This window comes from Triticum urartu, chromosome 3 (genome assembly GCF_003073215.2).
Source record: "Triticum urartu cultivar G1812 chromosome 3, Tu2.1, whole genome shotgun sequence".
In the NCBI taxonomy this organism is placed as follows: domain Eukaryota; kingdom Viridiplantae; phylum Streptophyta; class Magnoliopsida; order Poales; family Poaceae; genus Triticum; species Triticum urartu.
In genome coordinates, this window is record NC_053024.1 from 13,555,886 (window position 1) to 13,564,422 (window position 8,537).

Consider the following 8,537-nt stretch of genomic DNA (forward strand, 5'->3'; position numbering starts at 1 on the left):
AAGGCCACCGACACCGCGTCAGCCGACTCCTCGTCGAAGTCCGCCACCGAGTCAGCAGACTCCCGCTCCTCCAAGTCCGCCAACGCGTCAGGCCACTCCTCCTCCAAGTCCGGCAAAGCGTCAGGCCACTCCTCCTCCAAGTCCGACACAACGTCAGACCACTCCTCCAAGTCCGGCACAACTTCATGCCACTCCTCCTCCAAGTCCGACACAGCTTCAGGCCACTCCTCCTCCTCCAACTCAGCCACATCAGCCGTCTCCGCCGCCTCAGCAATCACGGAAGAGAGCCGCCGCAGCTATGGTGCGTAGCGGTACAAGTCGAGGTAGTACGGGAGGTACAGGAGGAGGTAAGCGATTTCAATATGGTCCAAGCCTCGCGCCTCTTCCACAGAGGCCTTACGACAAGTCCGAGGAGGAAAACGCAGCCATAGTGAAGGCCCATGTGGAAGCCCATTTTGCACCCAAACCGCCACCGCCGCCAACGGAGAAAATGCCTGAGGAAAAGATTGACCACTTCATTCGTATGGCTAGAGCACCGGCTCCCAAGCATGTTGACACGGACTATGAGCGACACCCCAGGAAGTTAAATCGAGCACGTCTACAGAATGAGGCGAGCTCGAGCTCGAGCAAATTAGCTGGCAAAAATGCGGTAAAACCGTTCTTCAGTTGGGAGAACAGGCGGCGCAATCAATCACCCCGCTTGTTGTGCCAACAACACATGAGAGTATGCGCACCTAATATTATTGTGGGCAAACCATTAACGTTCCCCAGCTGGGCGATGTGGTAATAACCGGGCAGCATATAACGCAGACTGAAATGCTCAAGATCACTGTTGGACAACTCCTCGAAATCGAGCCCATGTCTCCGCTTAGAGAGGAGGAAATAAAACAGAAATATGTCCGAGGCCAACCCTTGGTCGAGCCAGACGAGGTCAAGAAGCTCCCAACGAGAATGTATGAATTGCATCAATGATACATGAACATTACCAAGATTTCCAATCGAGAGTCCCTCATGGTGAATGTCAAGAAGGATCATTACTTTCATGAGAAAGCTGTGTCCGTTGAGTATTCAGAACTATTTCAGTTATACAATCAAGACGCACTCGACAAATCTATTGTCAGTTACTATTGTCTGTAAGTGATTTCTTTCTGTAATTTAAGTCTCAAGCCAGCTGTAGTGATCATTTTGATCAATCATTACCTGTAATTATCCTCACTATATTCTTTTCTATGGTATTATGCAGGATGAAGATGTATGAAATGAAAAAAGGTGCACGCTATGGCATTGGCTTCATTGACCCAAATACCATTAATGAATACGCATGGAAATTAGATACATATTATCAAGCAAGTGTAGAGGAAAGCATGCTAGAGTTCTTCAAGCACCTCAAATACAATGAAGATATACTACTTCCTTACAACTTCCTATGAGTCACGCTGTCTTGTACTACAAATTATGTTTTTGCTTACTAGCTAGCTACTTGTTTTTGCTTACATATATATGGCCGCTTAATTAAGACATGCAAATGTGTGTGCATGCAATTTTCACTGGATCTTGTTAATCATTAAAGTTGATGAAGGAACAGTTGAAGTACTGGACTCACTACTTAAGAAAGAAAGTGACTACACCATCGTGAAGGGGATAGTCGACAGGTAATTTCAATCATTATTAACTATATCTCGGCCTATTTAATTAGTTTGTCATTTCCTGATAACAACTATTTAATAACCCCTTTATTCATTTTTTTTGTCAGCGGGCAGGGCTTGGGCAAAGTTCATCAACGTCACTCCAGGCCAATGGAAACAAAAGCTGAAATGGTATCGACCCAAGGTAAGTAATTAAGTAGTACTAGCTAGCTAGATGCCATCTCTTTAATTATCATGTTTGATTAATTATTATCTGATCAAATTTCATTCTCGTAAAGGCCCTGAAGCAGGCGTCGGGGAATGATCTGTGTGGATACTACGTTTGCGAGAACATTCGCATGATGGCGTCCGAAAGGAGCAGATCTCAAAGACAGGACTGGGTACGTTTGTCAGAACACTATTTACAATTTTTACACCATTATCGATATCTAGTCACACAACTAATACACATGCATATTGATCTCCTTCTTAACAGTTCAGAGAGGTGCGGGAGAAGCTCCTACCAACAGAGCGCATACAAACAATTCAAGGGGAAATAGCGGGATTTTTGCTCAATCAGGTCATAGATACGAACGGAGAATACTATTACCCGCTACCGCCCCATGAACCACTTCCAATTGTCATCGTGCTCCGAAGGCACCAATTAGGCTAATGCCACTGGATCCGAAGGCACCAATTAGGCTAATGCCACCGGCTCCGAAGGCATCAATTAGAAAAAATTGTATATAGCTAGCTAATTGTATATATATACGGTGGCGCTAAAGTGAGCGTGCACGCAGAATGCTAATCCTACGCTCTGGCCAAGTCATGCACCCGCTAAACCGATCAAACCAGTGACTTCCCTCCACTTGCTAGTAAAAGTCCATGTAAAAATAGTAACACAATTAAATTATTACCATCAACATGCAACTACGGTTCGCCTGGCCAGGTACTCCCTCCTCTTGCTAGTAAACTCAGTGGTAAAAATAGTAACGGGATTATAATGGTTACCATCAGCATGCACATGTGCGCTCCCTAACATTCTGCTAGTAAAATTCATAGTAAACATAGTAACAACAATAAAATCCTTACTGCTAGTAAAATGGTTACCTAAAAAGTAGCTAGATAGTAATTGCATTACTACTACCTATTGTAGGTTTACTACCTAACTGAACAAAGCTATTAGCTACTAGCTAGGTAGTAATTGATTTACCACTACCTTCTCATAGGTTTACTAGCAATTCGTAGGAACATCTGACCCAGTCCATTGATTTCATTACTATTATTTGTGTTACTGCATCCCATATGAACCATTACTAGAATATCATCATGGATTTACGTTTGATTTCAGGTAAATATGCTTTGTAGTAATGTCCTTACTACTAAGTGTTCCACTTTTTACGTTCAAACATGCATGGCTCCATGCGGGACGGGTGGAGGGGTGGTTGGCTTAATTAAGCGCACGCTATTGCCGGCGCGTAGGATAAATAAATTTACGCTCATGCTTAGTTTAGCAGTGCTATATATATATATATATATATATATATATATATATATATATATATATATATATATATATATATATATATATATATATATATATATATGATCGGTTCTACTAGAAATTCTATTTATATATATGCATAACGTGTACAATATGCACCAGCAAACGAAAAAGAATTAAACGTAAACACAAAATTAAATGAAAAAGAAATCATAAACCCAAAACCCCCAACCTTTTAATACCGGTTGGTGTCACCAACCGGTACTAAAGGACTCCCTGCCCCTAGAGCTGACTGGTGCCACGTGGTTGCCCTTTAGCATCAGTTCGTGCGGAACTAAAGTCACAACCCACTGGGCCTTACGAACCGGTGCTATAGCCCGGTTCTGCACTAGTGCTCCTAAGCAAACTATCCTAATAACGATAAGATAATTGGGCTAAGCTCCTAATAACAATAAGATAACTTGGGCCACAACCCACTGGGCTAAGCCCCTGATATGCCGGTCATAACAGGCTTAAATAAAGTCACACCATCAGTCCATCACATTACTGTACTGGAAATTAACTGAAGAGACACCCTGCCAAGCAGGCAACTATATATGTTCAGCCCCGAATTAAGGTTCCAGGTACAGGTGGTGAACTTGTAAACAAGAGCAGCATCTAGTACAAACTTACGTGCATGTTACATCCAAGTGAAGGAGAGAAAAAAGCAAGGAAGCAAATGACAAATGGAATTTAAATGAGAGGCACTCGAGATACTACAAAACTATGCTACCAACATAATGACTGGTTTACAAGTTTTTACTAGCTTTTTTAGCCTCGGAGGGTCGCTAGGCACACGATTAATCCCCAACTGGCAACTGTGAAGCCGACCGAGCAATTACAGGTCAACAATTTCTTCATTGCCAGGCTGTGGCAGCGGGAACATGGACTGTGTAGTACATGTGTGCTCATGACGATACACGACTTGAAAGAGCAGCGGGTCAGCGTCAGTGCGCTGCATATGCTTGATCACTGGGCATTTATGCGATCTATAGTGTGCACAGCGGTAGTAATCTCTGTAAAAGTTCCAAGACAACAAAAACATGGGGTCAGCCTCCAGTGGCTAACCTTCGGAAAAAATGTGAGTTCCAGAAAAGGCCTTTGCTAACCTTCGGAAGTTGCTGTCATGGATAGTTTTCTGGCCGAACTTCCTCCAGTTGAAGCCGTCAGAGGACAATGAGAGGAGTCCAAAGAACATTGAATTGTCAACACACGTAATGTCAGCTGTAGGACGACTTGAGCGCATATCAATGGCCTCCCTTAACGCTGACACTGCAGCTCTTGTAGTGGATCCCTCGGCACCATATCCCCCAACAATTACAAGGATTTCCTTGAGGCCTAATAGGTACTCGATACCCATAGGTGCACCACCGTAGAGAAAATTGAGTCTTACCTCAAGCTTTTCGAGACTGGGCATAGCCCCTGCCTCAAAAGTCAGCTGTGATATCCTGATGCAGGACAGCCTGAAATGCTTGAGAATAGGGAATCCAATTCCGCAGATGACTACTTTCTCTTTAGCTTCACAAGTTCCTTCGACGTGCAATTTGAGGTGGTTAAGAGATTGCAACTGTGCAAGAATTACAATATCATCTTCCAACACCTCAACTCTAAGATCAAGGTCTGTGAGGTTATGGAGCTCGCCAATCCACTTAGGAATCATTGGAAACATGCACAACATGTGAAGCCTCCGGAGAAGGCAAAGAGAAACATGTGAGCTTAACGCATATATACTGTTGATATTAGAATCCGTGTGCAGATATCTGAGGTTGCAAAGTTTTTCAAGGGAACATCTCAAAACATCCAAGCGTTGTGTTGTTTTCCTGTCATGCAATTCATCCATGTAGTAACATATTCGAAGATTCCTCAAATTGGTCAGTTCTCCAAGGCCTCTGATGCTGTCTATAGAATTCAAGCCCACATCAAACTCTTGCAGCGTACATACAGATTTCATGTTGCCAATCCCATCGGGCAAATTTATCCCACTAGGGATGATCAGGTGCTGCAATCGGCGCAAATGAATAACATCTTGCGGAACTTCAAGAGGACATGCTCCTAACTCCAAGGTCTCCAATTGCTCTAGCCCCCGAATTTTCCTTGGTAACACTATTTCACCATCTGCTTCTATTTTTAGATACCTCAGATGAAACAAATGAGATATTCCAGTGAGGTCAGGTATCTCCACCCATGGTTTCCACTTGTAAATTCAAGAGTTAAAACTCGAAGATGGTTTAACTTCAAGAGAGGAGGTGCATATGCAGAGGTACCGAATCTCGCCAGTGCTCTTACTTGTGAGAGTTGGGCGGTCTCCAATATGGTGCCATCTATTATACCATCCAGATAGAGGGAGAGCCTGCGGACCTTGCCAGACAAACCTATCATGGCTTGGATGTCATGTGTCGCAATTATAAAATTTTCATCTCTGCACTTGTGTACAATAAGGTCGAGGATCATATCATGCACTTTGCAAGATAACACTTCATTGTTATGATCTGTATCAACTGGTTGAATGATGCCCCTGTTAACAAGCTCGTTAAAATAGCCCTCTGCAATAGCCTCTGGATATTGCCCATGTACTTTACTTAAAAAACCTTGGGCTATCCATTGCCTGACCAAATCATTTTTCCAGATTATATAGTCCTCTGGATACATACCCAAATATAGCATGCATGTCTTCAAATAATGAGGAAGATTTATGTAACTAAGGCTCAGTATTTGCCTCATTCCTTCCAATGTTGGATTCACCTCGAAATTGGGGCCCAATGAATTCTTTATATGCACCCAATTCTCCTTCAATGTGTTTTGCTCACTAGCCAAAAGGCTAGATATAATCACAATTGCAAGAGGCAAGCCAGCACATCTTTTTAAAATCTGAGCTGAAACTTCTTCCAAATACAGAGGGCAGGCTTCCTCTGAACCAAATACTCTGTTGAAAAATAGCTTTCTTGAGTCTTCGTTGCTTAGTGACTTCATCTTATAAACATAGTCATGCTGATTGCAGCAGCAAGCTCTAGCCACAGTATTAATTCGGGTAGTTGTTATTATCATGCTACCGTCCAAATTTTTTGGAAGAGCACATCTAATAACATTCCATGTAGTTTCATCCCAAACGTCATCAATTACAATCAAGTACCTGCAAAATTATCTCATAAAAACTACAATAAGTACTAGGCAATAGTAAACTATGGGCAAAATGTAAAATATACATGAAAGCATACTCAGTCTCTGCAACTGCATGTCAGACAGCAAAAACATCAAAAAAGAACCTTTATCAGTGGAACATTGAAAATGCAAATGTACTTGTCCATGTAATGGAGTAATAGTGGTAAAAGTTGAATCTTCTGTCGCATTTCTGGAAACCAAGTTCATTTGAAGAAGTGTATCTTCAGAATAGATGAGAAATAAATTGTTGCATTCTAGCTTTTCAAACTAATGTTTAACTAGTTTCTCTAGTGACCCCTGAGCATAACAGTTACAAGATCAAACAATACAAAGTTTTCGCAATACGCAAAGCTTGCGTATCATGGGTTACAGTCAATGCAAACAATACAAGATCAAACAATACAAATAACTTTGGGTTACGGTCAATTCCGAACAGGCGTACCTCTTATCCATAAGGAATTGTCTGAGTGCACTGATCAGTTCATCCTCTGCCCATATTTCCATGTTGGTTCCCTCCAGCGCTACATAGCCAACTTGAGAGAGCATTCTTCTCAGAATCATTCGTATGTTTGGTTTCTGGGACACGGAAACGAATGCCTGGCACTCGTACTGCCACTTTAGCCTGTGGTAAATCTGGTTCGCAAGTGTAGTGTTACCAAGCCCTCCAAATCCCACTATAGAGAGGACCTTCCTCTGTTGTGCAGAAACACCCTCTTCACCCACCATCAGGTGTATTAATTCATCCCTCAGGCCATCGATGCCCACAAGGCCCGATGTGTCCGCATAGAGTGCCAGCATGCGAATGTCTATGGTTGTATTGTTTGGCTTTGAGACAGCATCATCAATCTTGTACCTCATGCGTCGCTCGCTCACCTCCATGACACGGCTCTTGAGGTCTTGGAACTCCTTGGCGACCTTTTGCCGAGTGTTCATCGTCGTCAACAAGTTCATGCTCCTATGAATGAACCCCTTAAACCCATGGGGCTCGCCGTTGGACTCACCTTCCACCAGGAGCATGAACTCATCGACGCTGTCCTCGATGTCATAGGACAGATCACGCACCTCGTTTGCCCAGCACCTGGCTTGCTTGTCGGGCTCCTCCTCCGCCTCCGACATCCTCTCCAGGAATGCTCGCATACTCTCGAGCTCAGCTTTAAGGAACATTATCTCGCCTTTGGCTTGTTTCAGCAGCTTGTACTTGCCAGCGAGCAGATCGCCAAGCTTCGCAATCACGAAGCCAATGGCGCCATGCGACACGCTCACCACTGCTGCCTCCATGGAACCAGCAACAGACCCAGTACTGAATTTTCCTTTCTCTTTTTTCTTTCTAATTCAAGAGGAAAGAACTTAAATCACTTTTTCAATTCTGAAGCTGCTAACCCACACTCATGACTGAATTTTCGTTTTCTGGTTGTAGCCCTTACTCAAGATGTGCGTCCGTTGGTCGCATCTGCCATGTTGAAAACACTCAAATCAGCCCTTTGGATCGACTTAATAATACATGGCAGCTGTGCTTGAAAGGGGGGGGGGGGGAGGGGGGGGGGGGTGAGAATCATTTCAAAAACCTTAGCGGAAACCAATCGGATCCCAACCGTCTGACGCAAACTGCGCTGGCTTGCCAAATCCCTCAATCACCGTCGCCCCCCGCCAGATGGAGCTCGTCGGAGGCCCCGGCAGCCTGGCCTCCGGGGTGGCCTCGACGTCGCTGCAAGCGAATGAGGAAGAAGATACTCGAGCGACCACCGGCAAGGCGCTTAAGGCCAGGCCACGGCCAGCTCTAGATCTATCATCGCCAGTGGTTCTTCTGCCCCAGATCTAGAGATTCTAGTGAGTGAGGACTGAGGACCGAGGACGACGGTGTGCGCGTAGAATGCTTCTTGAATTGATAACAAGGGGACCCTGTGGTCTTCAATACTCTGGTTGGGCGCCATTACTTCTTCCTACTTTCTTGCCTAGTATAGCTCTGAAGCCCAGCACGATGCACTGTTCATCCGATTTTTTGTACGATGCTGAAGATTAAATCATGGCACCTAGGACCAAAACGTACCACGCCGTTGGATTCCTTGTCGTAGCAAGATCGACTTTGTTTTTCTCAAATTATTTTGCATACTGTTGAAAATTCTACTTTTAATTTAAGGCATTCAAACACCGACTAAAACCAAATCAACACTCAAACAATGTTAAAAATAGTCAGTTCATATACTGTCGGA

The 8,537-nt window shown here is 43.8% G+C and overlaps 1 pseudogene; it reads right to left on the minus strand.

Moving 5' to 3' along the window:
* Positions 1-3,646: 3,646 nt before the first annotated feature.
* Positions 3,647-8,253, minus strand: LOC125542392 (annotated as a pseudogene).
* Between the last annotated feature and the right edge of the window lie 284 nt (positions 8,254-8,537).